The sequence below is a fragment of the Azolla caroliniana genome, unplaced genomic scaffold, assembly GCF_043228905.1.
Source record: "Azolla caroliniana isolate FFs.n. ecotype wild unplaced genomic scaffold, voAzoCaro1.0.p SCAF_20, whole genome shotgun sequence".
NCBI classification, from domain to species: Eukaryota; Viridiplantae; Streptophyta; class Polypodiopsida; order Salviniales; family Salviniaceae; genus Azolla; species Azolla caroliniana.
In genome coordinates this window covers 14252770-14269982 of record NW_028230455.1, presented here as the reverse complement: position 1 = coordinate 14269982, position 17213 = coordinate 14252770, and positions in this window count along the sequence as shown.

Below are 17213 nucleotides of genomic sequence, written 5' to 3'. Positions count from 1 at the left end.
CCCATCCTGTTATCTACCATTTGAACCATTGCTTCCATGCGACTTAGCTCATATGCATTGTGATGTGACACGGGGCGTTGGGGCACAAGTGAAGAGAGTGGTCGGATATGCACACTTTGCCCTAAACAAGTTCGAGAGTCTGAGTATCACACTTTGCTACGATGCTCTGCCTTTAATCATATTCGACCATGCTTTCCACATCTCTTTGACCGAGCCCAATCTTTGCACGAATTTCTCTCACAACCACAATGTGCACTCTCGATTATAACATTCATTGGTAAAGTTCTTGAACATCGAGAGTTGCTACTCACTTTCACACGTATCACATGAAATGTAATATTTTTGGTCTCATAGGTCATATTTGACCTCCAAAGACAATAATATAATCTATTTATCTATCTATCTCTGTCATGATCCTCACACAGTCTTTTCTCTCTTCTCTACCTCTCTAGTACTAATTCTCTCTGTCTCTAGTACTATTCCTGACAGTTTGAATCAAATTTCCCATCTTCTTATCTTCCCTTCCTCTAATATTAATCTTCTTATCGTTCTTTCCTTTAATACTAAATGACAATTGTTAGTGCACAAGAATACCAATCCGTCTTCTCGGAGTTTTAGTGCTTGAAAGAAAATTTTGTAGCATTGGAAAAAGAAAATCAACATTTGATGGGAGATCTTCACCAAATCACTGTAGAAAAACAGCAAACGCAACAACAGCATGGGGAGTTGGCATTACACGTGCAAAAACAGGAAGCAACTACCGTGTCATTGCAACAACAAGGACTGAGTACTCAAGGGATCCCTAAAGAACCCAAGCTTGGGCTTCCCATGAAATTCGATGGAACGTGATCACAATTCAGAGGGTTCCTTAATCAGGTATGCCTAGTGTTAAGAATTAGGTAAGTAATTAAGCAAGGGTTAATTAGTACCTAATTATGTGATTAGTTGATAAGCGGAAGATTAAGTTATATGTGTGTGTATATCTGTGAGAGGGAGAGAGAGAGAGAGAGAAATACACTTATGAACAACACAAGATGGGGGATGAGTAACTATATTAAATTAGCATCAACATCATCAAATACAAAAATACCCACAATGAGGTATATATACATCTCATGTGTAAAGGTGCACATGTGTGAGTAGAATATAGGTACTAAGGTGTAATTCCTATATTAAACGTACTTAGGAGTGGAGGATCTAGAATATCCCACTTACGTACAAGGTCCTATTTAAGGCGTTATAGGCAACACTTCTAACTAGATTCTATGTAGGTAACTACGAAGTTACTTGGTTGACTAACTAACTAAACTGAAGTTAAAACGTTGCCGGCCACAACCGGTTTCTCGTGTGCAGAATAATAGTCAATCTAATGGAAAGAAAAAAAAAACAGAAAGAATACAGAAACTGAGAATGACACAGATTTTAACGTGGAAATCCGAACTAGGAAAAAACCATGTGGAGTCCACAAACTCCGAAATAGAACACTATGAGAGAAAGGAATACAATTAAAGATCTCAGAGGCAACGACCTCGAGATCCTGCTTCGCCAACACGCGGCTATGGAGCTCACACGCTTCCACTCACACTCGTTCACTCTCACAGTAACCTCGTCAACAGTAACTTTTCAATAACGCACACTACTAACATGATTGCCCTAAGTGCTTATATACTTATGTAACCTTTCAACTATTTACAAGTTTAGCCTTCCGAGTTGGCTATCTCCACGATTTCCGGTTTCGGCCTCGGCCGAGTTGCTCATCAACACGGTTCTTCTCAACTTCCCATCCGGAGGGACCTGTTTCCTAACATAAACTAAGTTGAGCTTGATCTCTCAACACGCCCCCTCAAGCTCAAGTGTGAAGCATCCGACATCCACTTTGGCTCAGCTTCGTGTGCTTCCGTCCGACCTTCGGCTTTCTTCGCCGTGGCAATCTCGGTTCCTCCCCCTCAAGCCGGTGACGAAGTCTTGTAGCGTGTGGGTGAAGGTCGACTACTTCCACCCATCATGGGTTACGAGCCGCTTCGGTGGAGCTCTTTGGCTCTTGCTCGCCCGCTACCTTCATCGCGAAGGCGTAATGATGGGCCATGTACTCCTTGTAGCCGTGTCGAGTGACGGGGTTCTTAGCTCTAGATGAGCGTCAAAGTTTTTCGCTCGCTGATGTGAGCGCCTTCTTTAATCCGGGTGTACGCATGATGGGTACACCAAACTCACTATCAAGTGAGGGAGCCGATCCATCCGAATCACTGTCGTCGGGGTAATCGACTTCGTATTCGGGCATCTTACCTTTCCCTTTGTCCAAGTTCGTACTTGGCCATGACGGGCTTGGGTCGCGTGGGAGCTCTTCTGGCCCACTAGGCTTTGCCGTAATCAGACTTTCTTCGAACATGTGTTCGAAGAGATCTCCATCTTCTACCTCTTGTTCGTCGGATTCTGGGTCAACCGGAGTCGTAGTCAAAGTTGCCTCTGGTGCATACCACGATGCGGACTCGTCGAAGACTACGTCTCGACTTACCCGAACCGCTCAGGTAGAAGGGTTGTAACACTTGTACGCCTTCTTCTTGGACGAGTATCCTATGAGGATACATTCCTCCGACTTTGCGTCGGGCTTCTGTCGTTGTTTGTTCGGGATGTGTACATTAGCAATGCTTTCGAACACCTTGAGGTGCGACAAGATCGGCTTCCTTCCGACGAGGAGCTCGTATGGAGTTAGCTCACGGACTCCATTGGTGGTACACCGATTCATGAGATAGACGGTCGTGGATGCTGCTTCGGCCCAATTGAAATTCGGCATGTGCTTCTCATGCATCATGGCGCGTGCTACCTCGAGTATTTGCCGATTTTTCCTTTCAGCAACTCCATTTTGTTGGGGGCTGTGTCGGCACGAGAATTCTCTACAAATGCCTTCACATTGGAGGTAGGAGGTGAATTCATCGGAGAAGTACTCCTTGCCTCCATTCAATCATAGGCATTGAATGTGCCGACCGGTTTCTTTTTCGACCTGATGCTTGAGCTTTCGAAGTGGGAGAGCACTTTGCTTTTCTTCTTCATCGGGTAGATCCACGCGTAGCGGGAGTAGTCGTCGATGAAGGTTACGTAGTATCGGCATCAGCCAATCGTCGGCGTTTGAGCCGGTTCCCATACATCTGAGTGTATGACCTCGAGGAGGCCTTTGCTTGCGGAGCTCTCCTTCGGAAATGGGAGTCTATGTTGTTTGCCGAGTTCACACGCTTCACATACTCAGTCAACTCGTTTCGACTCGAATGTCAGAAGTCCGATGACGACTCCCTTGGTTTGCATCGCTCGAAGCCGTTGGAGGTTTATGTGGCCAATTCTCTTGTGTCACAACTCGATGCTTGTCTCGGTTTTGAGACTTTTAGCGTACATTGCGATTTCACCTCATTCGAATCGAGGATGAACATTCGGCCATCTCTCCGCCCCTTCGCTATGAGTCGGCCATCTTTCTCGATGAAGCATCCTTCTTTGTTGAAGCGGACTTGCATGCCCCTTGCTCCACGATTTGGCCAACAGAGACCAAATTCTTCGTTATCGTGGGCACATGCAAGACATTCTTGATGCAAGTTTGCTCTCCTTCTTTCCCGAATGGGACATTGCCGATGTGCCGAATGGGGTGTATGGTGTCGTCTCCCGTCTCTATGAAGCCGGGTCGATCTGGCGTTCGTAAATCACGAAACCACTCTTCGTGAGATGTCATGTGATGTGAGGCGCCTCCTTCTTTCCCGAATGGGACATTGCCAATGTGCTGAATGGGGTGTGTGGTGTCGTCTCCCGTCTCTATGAAGTCGGGTCGATCTGGCGTTCGTAAATCACGAAACCACTCTTCGTGAGATGTCATGTGATGTGAGGTGTTGGAGTCGACGAACCACACGTCTTCCGAGTTGGAGGTGCTTGCGGAGTTGGAGTCTATCATAGAGTTCGCTCTATGCCTCATTACGAACATTCCACCACGGTCGCCGTAGTCGGAATTTGGGGCGTAATTTGTAAACATTTCACTACGATCGTCGTAGTCGGAATTCGACGCATGATTCGTGAACATTCTGCTATAGTTGTCATGGTCGAAGTTCGATGCGTAGTTTGTGAGGTGTCGACTTGTTGAAACCGACTCACTTCTCTTTTTCCGACACTCCGCCTCGTAGTGGCCGATTTTGTCGCAATAATTGCAAGTTGCGGGCCTCATTTGCCGACCATGTTCGGCGTGGAAGCTCCCCCTTCTTCGGAAGGTTCCTCGATGGCTTCCGTGAAGTTTAGAGTTCCCTTCACGTGATGGGTCGAATTGACCTCTTCTACCGCCGTGACCTCCTCCTCGGCCACCGTCTGAATTCGAGAAGAACATTTGTCCTTCCGACGTCTTGCTTTTGGTTCGTACATGGTTCTCTTCGACCAATAACATTGATTGGAGGTCGAAGAATGAAGGAGGGTTTTCCCTCGCCAAGATTGTTGTCCTGAACGAGTCAAATTGTTGTGAGAGGCCGCCCAAGCATACTTGAACCATCTCGTCTTCGTCGACATTTATTTTGATGGAGCCAAGTGAGTCGCAAATGCTCTTGATATTTGCGGTGTAGTTCGACACGGACATGTCTTTTTGTCGTATGTTGTTCAACTCTTGTCGAAGTTGAAGCTTTCAAGCGGTCATGTTGGCGGCGAACATTTTCTTTAAGTTCGCCCACGCTTCTTTAGGCATCTTGGCGTCTCAAATGTGGCTGAGCATGTGGTCGTGGTCACATGTTGCCAAGCAATACATGACTCTACTCGCCGCTTGCTCCCATGTTGCATAGTCGGCGTTCTTTGAGTCGGGTCGATTTTCTTGAGCACTGTTGATGTAGCTCCAATACCCTTGGTCGACGAGGTATTGGGTCATCTTGTACTCCCAAGATGAATAATTACTCCGGTCTAGCTTTTCACTAGGGAGCAAGCTACTCATTTGTGTGTTCATGTTGATTGTAGTGTCTTCTCTTCTTTTGCTTTTCTTCCTTCGATCACATACACGTGCTACGTAGCGGCACTACGGTAGCCGATAGCCAGATTTTGTCGTCAGTGTCTCAAACACACAATCACGGAGTCGGGTGGGCTTAGTGGATTTTCTAAACCACACGCTCTAATACCATGTTAAGAATTAGGTAAGTAATTAAGCAAGGATTAAGTAGTACCTAATTATGTGATTAGTTGATAAGCAGAAGTTTAAGTGATATGTGTGTGTATGTGTGTGAGAGGAAGAGAGAGAGAGAGATATACACTTATGAAAACACAAGAGGGGGGATGAGTAAACTAGAGTGTATATTATAAAACATCATCAAATACAAAAATACCCACAATGAGGTATATATACATCTCATGTGCAAAGGTGCACATGTGTGAGTGGAATATAGGTACTAAGGTGTAAGTCCTATATTAAATGTACTTAGGAGTGGAGGATCTAGAATATCTCACTTAAGTACAAGGTCCTATTTAAGGCGTTATAGTCAACACTTCTAACTAGATTCTATCTAGGTAACTACAAAGTTACATGGTTGACTAACTAACTAAACTAAGTTGAGCTTGATCTCTCAACACCTAGTGATTCAAATGCATCCTTCTCAATATCCCATTGATACATCACAAGTGGGATTGGTAGGCACCTTACTTAGCAGCACAGCATTATCATGGTTTGCCCCTTTGTTAGAAAAATGATCTCATTTGTTAAATAATTTCAAGGAGTTTATTAGCATGTTTTGGAGATACTGATAGTGTTAGGACGGCAATCAATAAAATCCAAAGATTGTGTCAAGGTGATTGTCTAGCCTTAGCTTATACTTCGGATTTCTGTCCACACGCCATCGATATTCCCTTGGACGACCAAGCATTGATGGAGCAATTTCAGTATGGCCTACATAATGATGTCAAAGACTTACTCCTAACTTTCCCCGAGGAACCGAAGTCGCTCACAAAAGCAATCAGTCGAGCGGTACGATGAGATAATCAGCTTTTCGAACGACATTCAAAACGTCAATTACAAATGCCAAGGACAAGGTCGGAGCCCACATATGCCTCAGTCGTAGCAAAACCTTTTGCAAAGGAATCATATAATGCATCTCTAACAATACGCCAACACCAATGGAAATCAACACCACACGTTGTCGCGAAAATGCTCGCATGCATGTGCTACTTGAGCGGGACCACCAGGGTCTCGGACTGAGGAGAACGTCTGATGACCTTAAAAGACAACAATGTGGAGGTTTGAGTCGCGGAAGACAATGTCATTCTTGAAAAGATTAAGAAAATTGATACACTTGAGAGAAGATGATTAATTAGAAAAGATAAATGAGAGTATTATATTGATAATGGTGGTGATGGTGATATCACATATTGCGGCCCCCCTTACACAAGCCCAGCTAGAGGCTTTTATAGGTCTCTCCATGCTTGTGACATGCTCAAAACCATGGGCTTGGACTCATGGTTTTTGGGCACATGGTTTTTCTTGTGGCATGCACAAAACCATGGGCTTGGAACCATGGTTTTTGTGCATGCGGTTTTGAATGGTTGTTTCGTATGTAATTTGAATATTAAAAGGAAATACATAATATTTAAAGTACTTGGTAGTAGCCCTAGTGGTAAGGTAAATTCCTTTCCTCTTGGAGGTACAAAGTTCAAATCTTGCTTGCACCCCTCTATATGCACTCAAATGTCATTAGACCCTAGGCTAATTTTCATATTGTGTAATGTGCGTGGAACCACACTATTTCACAATTTCTCCCATTGGACACGCAACATCACGACAACGTCATCGTGGACCATTGTCGAAAGAGGAAAAGCAATGGCGTTGAGCAAATCGCCTATGTCTATAGTGCAGTGGACTAGGGCATATTGCAGTAAATTGTCCCCATAGACCAAAAAGGCAGGTAAATCAAGTAGTCGCTAGTACTAAACATGAATCTATTTCATTAGGAGTGTTTGATAATCCTAGTAGCCCAAGTTTATCAAACAAATTTGAAGTCCTTAGTCAACTAGAAGAAGAGGTAAAAGATTAAGTCCAGACAAAATAGGAGTTGTTTGGTTGGACAGCCTTGGATCTGTGCAGCCCATTAGTGGTTCCATTCCTTCTAACAAAGTTACAAGGTGTTTTTAGCTCAAGTAAAAGTTAGTACTATAAGTAACCCTCCAGTACATGTCTTAACACTCTTAGATACCAGAGCTAATTCTTGCTTCATGGATAAAAAAATTCCCCAAGTTCATCAGATATCCCTAAGAAAGCTTCCTTGCCTAGCTTCTGTAGTAGTCATTGATGGTCACCCCATTACTTCTGGAAATATCATAGAAGAGTCTGAACCGGTTCGTGTTGTCCTAGATAATTTGGCGTGTGCAATATCATGTAAAATTAATTAGTAGTCCAGAGCATCCAATTATCTTGGGGTTACCATGGTTCAAATTAGCTAAGGTCCAAACAGTGTTAGAGTGGCAGACTCCACGATTGCTGCGAGATGTGGAATGTTTCTTAGGATTCGCAAATTTTTATCACAAGTTTATACAAGACTACTCAAAGCTTGTTTTGCCCTCACACAACTCACAAAGAAGGGGCAATCATTTGTTTGGACTAATGCAACAGATACTGCTTTTGTGGATCTCAAGAAAGCATTTACATCGGCTCCTATTCTAGCTCATGTTGATCCACAAAAACAATTTATCATTGACGCGATGCATCGGATTTCGCACTCGATGGTATTTTGTTATAGCAGGGCGATGATAAGAAGCTACACCCTGTGGCTTTCCACGCACGCAAATTTGACACTGCCAAAGCCAACTATGAGGTGCATGACAAGGAATTATTAGCTATAGTGGACTCTTTTGCACAATGGAGGCATTTCCTAGAAGGATCTCCTTATCAAGTCACTACATTTAGTGATCACAAGAATCTCTCCTATTTCCAGAATGCTCGTGCATTAAATAGACGGAAAGCTCGGTGGGCGCAGTTTCTCACTCATTTTGACTTCAAGGTTACATATCATCCGGGCAAACAACAAGGAAAGGCAGATGCATTATCACGGCACTCGTATCTAGCACCTCGTCCTAGTGATCCAACCTTTGATAATCAAAAGTAGGTAATCCTGGGTCCGACACGACTGCAAGCAACTTTGGTTTTTGATACTCCATTGGATTCCAGCATTATTGATACAATACGTCAAGATTTGAAGGCTGGCGTCTTTGCTCAAGATATCCTAGATAGATTGATCGTACTCGAGCATCCTATTCACGATCACAACAACTAGGTACAGATAATCGGCAATTCAAATGGCATGATGGATTAGTATTCTTTAAAAATCTTTTGTTTGTTCCCAATGGTTCATCTCGCCTTCGAATCGTACAAAATTGTCATGATACATACACAATTGGATATTTTGGTAGTACTAAAACATTGGATTTAGTAACCAGATCATTTTGGTGGCCCCATATGCAAAGATTTGTTGAAGACTATGTTCAAACATGTGATACATGTTGCAGAGCAAAGATACCCCGACATCATCCATATGGTTTATTGGAGCCATTACCGATCCCAAGCAATCCGTGGCAATCCATTGAACCTTTGGATTTTATCGCAGATCTTCCGGATTCTAAGGGTTGCAATGTCATCTTAACATTGGTTGATCAATATATTAAGTTGTGCATTACTTGCCCATGTACTAAAGAGTTCACTAGTGAAGACACTGCAGGTATCGTTATGCATGAAGTATTTCGGCACCATGGTCTTCCTAACAACATCATCAATGATCGTGGACCTCAATTCATATCTAATTTTTGGAAGCATCTCTTCAAAATGCTCAAGGTCACTTACAACCTCTCCTTCAGTTACCATCCCCAAACGGATGGACAAGCAGAACATACAAATCAAACACTGGAGCAATATCTTCAGTGTTTCCTGAGCTATCAACAAGATGATTGGGAAGATATATTACACTTAGCCGAATTTGATTATACTAATTCTATCTACTCTTCTACTAGGGTTACACCATTCAATGCTTATACATGCTATCATCCTCGCTGGTGTGTATTCGAAACTCATGAATTACCCACAAATCCTAGTGCACAAGATCATTTGGAGCGACTACGCAAGATTCTGGCAGAACTATCTAACCACCTACATCAAGCCCAACAAACACAGAAGGACTATGCAGATCATCATCGGTTTCCATCCTGTTTTGATATTGGAGATCGAGTATGGCTATTACAACGACACATAAAAACTACTCGACCATGCGCCAAATTGGATTATCAAAGGTTAGGCCCTTTCTGTATTAATGGAAAAATTAATGATGTCACAGTTCGCCTTGATCTACCTTCGCAATTACGAATACATCCAGTATATCATAGTTCTCTCCTAGAACCATGTCAAGAAAGCTTTATTCCTAATCATATTACACCACCTCCATCCACGATCGAACTTGCAGATGGACCTGAGTACGAAGTTGCTACCATCCTCGATTCCAAGATTGTTCGCAACAAGCTCTACTATTTTGTAGATTGGTTAGGATATAGTCCAAACGATTGTACTTTGGTAGAGAATGTGGCCAATGCTCAAGCTCTTCTTGGGGATTTCCATCGCCAATATCCAAACAAACCAAGTCCTCAATCAAAGACGACTCGTAACACTCGTCATTTAAAGGAGGGGATATTGTCATGATATGGCTCCAAAAGGATTTGAACCCGTGACCCTATGTTACACAGGTTAAAGTCATACTATTAAGCTATGCATTCTAATGCAAAAGATATTATTTTCATTTGTTATTTTATTATAGAAAATTCATGTAATATTCTATATTACTCTAGAACATTCTAGAAACCTCAGGAATACTCCTGATAACACTATAAATAGAGGTACATGGCATTATTTAGCACCAATTCGGTTCAACGTTAGTCTTAAGCCTCGTAGTTATCCTTGTACTCTTCGTCATATAATATACTTCCTCTTATCATACTTCTCTCTTCCACTCTCTCTCTCTCTTACTTCTTAGGAGAGGCAATTAGGAGTTAAATGCACTACTTCTTATCGGGTTATGCTCTTGGAAATAGGTGTTTAACCCATAGAACTATTGGCACTCCAAAGTGTATATAAATACATTACAAAGTCAAGAATATGCCAAATCATCGATTATCACATCTTACTTGGAATGTTGGATGTAAGCTACAAAAGAATCATAAAAGTAAGATTCTCTCATCCGGTTGGGTTGTTGACATAAGGAAATGGTTTAGAAGATGGGATGTGGATGATCTTTTAGAGCTTTCGGGCAATGCTATGCAGTATATAATGATTGCAGAAAGGTTGATGGAATCATTAAGGATGAAGTGGGAAGATGCTAAGAGGACAAAGCTAGAATATTGCATTGCAAATGTCAACCCTGAATGTTGGTCTCAATATAAAGCAATAATGCCTATTGATCGTATCCAACGTTATCTCATTACCAATATGAGTAGTAATGCTCGGCCGAGGGGTGATTCCCCCATATATATATATAAGCCACCTTGTATAGCCTTTCTGTAAAATTCTCTCTTAACTAATGGGAAAGCATCTCCTTTTTTGGAATGGAAAAAAAAGGGGCAAACTCTATATATTCACATCTTTGTGAGTATGGGTATAATATCGGTATGGTTGTCACAACTCTTTGTTTATGGGTGGGGGTGGAGCCTGGGGTTGAATGTGTGTGTGTGTGTGTGTGTGTGTGTGTGTGTGTGTGTGTGTGTGTGTGTGAGAGAGAGAGAGAGATGGATGTTAAGAGAGAGACAGAAATTAGAGAGGGAACTTCTTCTTTTATTCATGCCCCATGTGGGGTTATATAGTACATGAGGATCATTCATCAACGTGATCAATAGGGGTGCATACCCTTCTAGCCATCCACACACACAACTTTCTTGCACTCTTTCGTACATGCACACACATGTGCATGTGTTCATACACATACGAACATACTCACACTCACACACTCTCTCATGCACATGTGCACATACACTTACAACAAAACTTCATACATAGACTTTCACACTAATCAATCCTCGCACCTCTCATACGGATAACACTCTTGACATTCAATGGGATCTATTTGGAGTTGTATTTTTCATATTTACTATAAACATATATGTCTATCAACCTCAATATTATGTTTTCACACATGAGGAATTTGTGAAGAAATTGTCCCTCGTGTGTTTTGTTAACTTTGCCTTGTCCAAATAATTTAATGTCTCAAACTAGTTAGCCTTTTCCATTAATTTTAACACTTGACTAGGATGTTCTTAAAACCAACAACTCGTTCTTAGATGTTAGTGTTTAATTCCTAGCATGCATGGATAAGCATACCTATCAACAAGTTAACCAAAGTATGAAACCAAAGGTAGTTATGATTGTCACTAGTCCCTTTGCATTTCATATGGTGTGTACTTTGCGACAAAGTGAAAACTCCTCACTTAATGCAAAATTAATTCGCTAATGGGGAAATGTAAAATGATTTCCTTAATGGGGAAATGCATCTCAAATCATTAAATGCATATCCACCAACATTATTGAAGGTCATTGAGACATCTCAACAATTTTAATCAAACTAGTCTTTCTTGATGATTTACTTAGCATGCTCACATACATTCATAACGATAAGAGCTTCAATCCAATACACTAATTTCTTAAATGAAAATTTATTTCCCTACCAACAACTAGTAAACATTACTAGTTCACAACATGGATTGAAAATTCTATTTGTGATTATTGCATTGTAGATTCCTTTAATAGATTAAAGATTACTTAGAACCACTCATTGCTCACCAATAGACATGACTACCAAGTTGTAATGAGCATTCATTACAAGTTGAGTGAAGAAATCTCATTCAAAGTTGCTAATGATTATTCAAAATGCTTTGAAGGGAAAGAAGGTTCATTGGCATTCACATGACCCGTTAGATTGTACTATTGTTGAATCGATCTAGTGTTTGTAGGTTATTATGGGCCATGGCTTTTATATTAGGTTAGGCTATATCTAGCCATATGAAGTCAAATTAACATCATTGGATGTGCATCACTAGCATGTCCAGCCATCGCCAACATGTTCCAAGGAAGGGACATGAACTCAAATATTAAATTAGTGACAGAGTCAAATATGATGATTGCATGGTCAATTAAGCTATTAGTAATAAGAGTCATATTTTGCTTTGAACATTCAATATTTCAATCAATGTTCTTGTGTAGAAGTTATTGTAGGTATTTCATCACATATCTTAAGTAGGAAGAAATTTTGAATATTTTTATACATTATTTCCTACTTTCGTGGGTGTGGGTCTATAGGAAGCATTACAATGTAATTTGGGCCTTATTGTCCCTATATCTAGGCAATGTCATATTTGTAATGTGAGTTTATTAAAGTTCATGGGAATTCACCGCATTGCTAATAAAGAGATGTTCTTAGAAATACTCCAGCCAAGGACTAGTTTATCTAACCACATTAATGATTACATTCTAAAGAACAATGTGAAAGCATTGACTTTATGATTTCCTACTAATTTAATATATATTTATATGCATGGTAAATACTAAACACACACATGTTTTATTTAGACACACACACACACGTGTGTGTGTGTGTGTGTGTGTGTGTGTATGAATATATGTATACACATACATATTGTGGACATGCACACACTTAGATGTAGATATACGCACCAAAATTGCACATTTACCAACATATAAATCAGTTGATAGTGGTGAAATAGATCGTTTATCATTTCCAATAATGACGTTAGGTTCAATAGGCCATGAGGTTTATATGCTTGAGTCTTGGGGCCAAAACCTATTAATATTGTTATTGATTGTAGTATAGTTTACATGTTTACAAAATCCTTAACACTTTTATCGTATCAAAGAGCACACAAACTCATATTTATTCCTGCAAAATATAGTTTTAAGATTTCACTTTTTAAATCCAATGTTTGAAAACAGTATCATTGCCTTCATTATTGGCCTCTCAAGTGGTGAAATTGGGTAACTGTGAAATGTCCAATTAAGATTACATTATCAATGAAGATTTGTGTTGGTTGGTTACACAAAGAGAAATTCCTTTGAAAAAAACAAATGTATTCTCCAACTAATCCCATAAGAGATTATGTTTGTTTTGCCTTATGTAGATTATAGTTGTCTTGTTAAATGGAAACAATTCCTCTTTCTCAAGATGAAGATCAAAATCATGTACCCAATGTGGATATTGAAAACTAAGAAGATATGTTGCGTCAATGTTACACCTTGCATTGCTTACTATATTAAAGCAATTTAGCACAAGCCATATCACTAAGTTGGGGATACATATGTATGTGGGTTTATATGCACTTTATATTTTGGGGTATCTATGAAGAACTATAAGTGTTTGTGCCCCAAGTTGTGTAGGATGAATGTACGCCAATGTACATGTAATCCCATAAAAGTTTAATGTTGTATGGACATGGTTTTCTCACTTGGAATAATTTATCTTTATAATTTGTGTAGTTGTCCTTAACTTGTAAAAGTGTTTATGAAAATGAAAAAGTACATTGTTTTCAAATCTTTCATTGTAGCACAAATATATAAATTTGCCTCCTAACTTAACATCTTCATTATATTCTAAGTGAGATTCCAAAGAACCTCAATAGAATATGACCCTACTCTGAGAATTTAACACATGTGCTAACAAAGTACATAGGCAAGAGACTTCACTGTCAAGAGTTGGCTTTGATGCGTAAGATGTCTTATTAATATTGCCTTATGTAGAACTTTGTGTGATTTGATATAATGGTCATGACTCATGAAATGACTTAAATTTAGATAACTCCCATCCAACTAACCCATTTTTATAAAATTCTTGTTGTCCTCTTGACATCATGTTATTGGTTGTCAATTTGGAGTTTACAATATGTTTTTGTCCATTTAATGAAATGATTCATTAATCACTCATTTACCAGTGTTAACGGTTCCAATTGTAGAGTTCACAATTGGGTATTAAATGACATGATTTTCATTATTTAAGAAGAATATCAAAACCAAATACCCTCATGTAGAAATTGAAGATCTTTCGCTTCAAGGTTACACTTTGTACTCCCAAAGTAACAAAGCTAGAGCCATATACATTAGAGATGCAAGTGTTGTTTGCACATGGATTAGGATTCATTCATATACAAGTGTGCATGTGGTTTTCATGCACATTTTATGTATGTAGGTTGTTTCCAAGTACTTTTATGCTTCATTTGGGTACAACATAATGTACCATAAGTTGATATAGTTTCAGTGGAGATAAGTTTCAATTAAATTTATTATAAGAATGTATCGTCTTGGAAAAAAAAAAAAAAAAGATTCATCGTGCTTGTAGGTTGTCTTTACCATTTACAATGTGGAAGCGTTGCCTTTACAATTTAAATTTTACACAATCAACTAAGATACATGCACACAATGACATAAGGATACATACATGGTGTGTTTAGATATAGACACTCATGAACAAATATGCAAACACAAATGCACATTTTGCCAATGCAGAAATTGTTTCATGGGAGAATATGTTGTTTATATTATTCGAGGATGGAATTACATTGAGTGGTAAATCACAAGATCAATGGCCTCAAGGTCGTTCTTTCGGACTTAATACCTCCATTATTTGTTGAGACTCAATTCACATGAGTTGCTTCTCTTGTCCAGCTTCCAAGTTCCCAGAGCATGCAAGATCCTAGATTCTCCTTTGGATGTGGCTTTAAAATCTAACTTTTCACAATTCAATGTAAGATATAGCATGAGTCTCCGTAGGGATTGGTAACAAGCGTACATGTTTACACAAGTTGTTTAGGTTTTTATTTCATCCAAGAGCATGCAAACATGTAGTTTCTCCTTGAAATATGGAATCAAAAAAACATTTTTCACAAGGTTGAAAATAATAGCTTTCCCTTCCTTGGGTAAGGTTACCAAATAGGCATATGTTTGGTTGAGGATACCTCAAGTATTATATTTACCTTCATGTGTGCATATGAAATCCTACAAAACACTTTTGCTTGATCATGTAGTTGTGGGGTGAGTTTATTGACGTTTATGGGGATTCCCCCCTTTCCTTGCTTACCAAACACAATTTTAGGAGATTGACCTCTCGAGAGACTACTCTTTAACAATAAGGTACAACATTCTTGAATGTAAGATATTGTGCCCTTAAGGGTTGACGTGGATAAATATTGATGTCCATCTGACGTTACTTATTAATGTAACCTTTGTAGTGATTGAGTTGTTATGAAACGACCTTCTCACTTGGTTCAAAAAGACATAGCTTTCATCCAATCGATCAAGCAATAGATTATGTTCATTTATTTAATGCAAATTATCATCTTCCTTGTTAAATGGCGCATATCTCCTTTCTCAAGGAAGAGATAGAACAACGTACTCATTGTAGACAATGACATCTAAGAATATCTTTTACTTCAATGTTACATATTGCAATGGTTACCAAGGTAAAAGAGTAAGGGCCATATTAACTGGCGAAGAAAAAAGAACATTCATGGATAATGGGCAACCTATTTTGAAGTTGGGTATATTTGAGTGTTTGTTGTGCATATTGTTTACTCACACTTGTCATCATTAGTTTTTAAATACTCATCTACAAATTTGCCTCGTAAGTGAAAATCTTAGTTGACTTCCCTAAGTGCCGTTCAAGCGAACCCCAAAGAATGTGATATTAACACATTAAGACCTAATCTTCATCCTTTACAATGTATGTAATTTGAGGCCCTAGTCATGATGGAAGAAGAATTAGACAATCTCATGGCCTTGCTTGGGATATGGTCATTGTCCTTCCCATATATGCCACAACAAGGCAACCTCACAAACTTTGTGTGAGCAAGTTCATTCCTTATTGGATATGTAGGCAAGCAAAGGTTGCATGTGGTTGTGACCCAAGTTAGTTGCTCAATATATGGTCGTCATCCTTCCTGTACAACATAGGTGCATGAGCAAGGCAAGCTTGCAAAACTTTGTATAAGCAACCTCATTCCTCATTGGAAATGTTGGCAAGTCAAGGCTACATGTGATTGTGAACCTAGGTTAGCGGTTTTTCCGACTCCCAACTAAGACATGAATGGAGCATATGACGATGTTAAAGTAAGATGGGAGATGGCAAGTAGGATTCAATCTTATTTGCCCAAGTTTGACAGAGGTGGAATAACAAGCAAACGTGGATTTTTCTAGATTTTTGAAACCACAACAATTTCAAGGTCGAGCTTTCCACCAGCTAAATCAAAAGAGTCTCCAAGCTATACATATTGATATACATAATTCACAGAAGACTTTTTTGGTCAGTATTTCACTTTTGGTTCAGAAAACAAAATTAGTAAATATGATTAAAGCAAGCACTAAGTAACACTAATGAAATCTTATTGAAAATTTTGAAGATAAAATACTACTTTTGAAGTTTGTGCCTTAAGAAATTATGAATTTATTTTTGCTATTTTTATATATTTATTTGAAATTAAATATTCATTTATTTGGTTTTATGTTTATTTTAATTAAATATTCGCTTTATATATTTAACATCAAGTAACTATTAATACAAATTTGTTAATTTCTAAGTGAATATTTATTTAATTAATTCTAATTAAACTTTTTTATATTTATTTCTACTGAAATATTTAGATATGTATTTTCTCCAAATAAATATTTATTAGTTTAATTTAAATTAAATGAAGAAATGGATGCACAAATTCTTTTTTCTTTCCACTTTTTCATTTTTTCATTTTTGTTTTGTTTTTCGTTTTTTCATTTTTAGTTCATTTTCCATTTTTCATGTTTCATTTTTATTCTGTTTCTAATGGTCGATTCTTCTTTTGTACGTGAACTAAACATGGAATTTAATATCTGCTTTATTTACTTTCAGGAATTTTATTTATTTAATAGGTGACTAGTACATTTTAGATCAATTGGGACGTAAACTCTTTCCAATGAAAATTCTCATGCTGTCATTTTTCTTTTTTTATGTTTATTTATTTTCATTTTTATGATGATTATTTTCGTGAATGCTCCAAATTTTATGGATTTAAATTAAATTTTTGAAGATGAATTTTTTTTAATACATTATTCATGATTTAAAAATAGTATTAACTATAATAAATCTATCCATGTTTTTGTAATCAATAGTTACTAACTTTGATAACAAAGCTTTAAGTTTTCCCTTTTTGTTTTCTTGAGATATTAT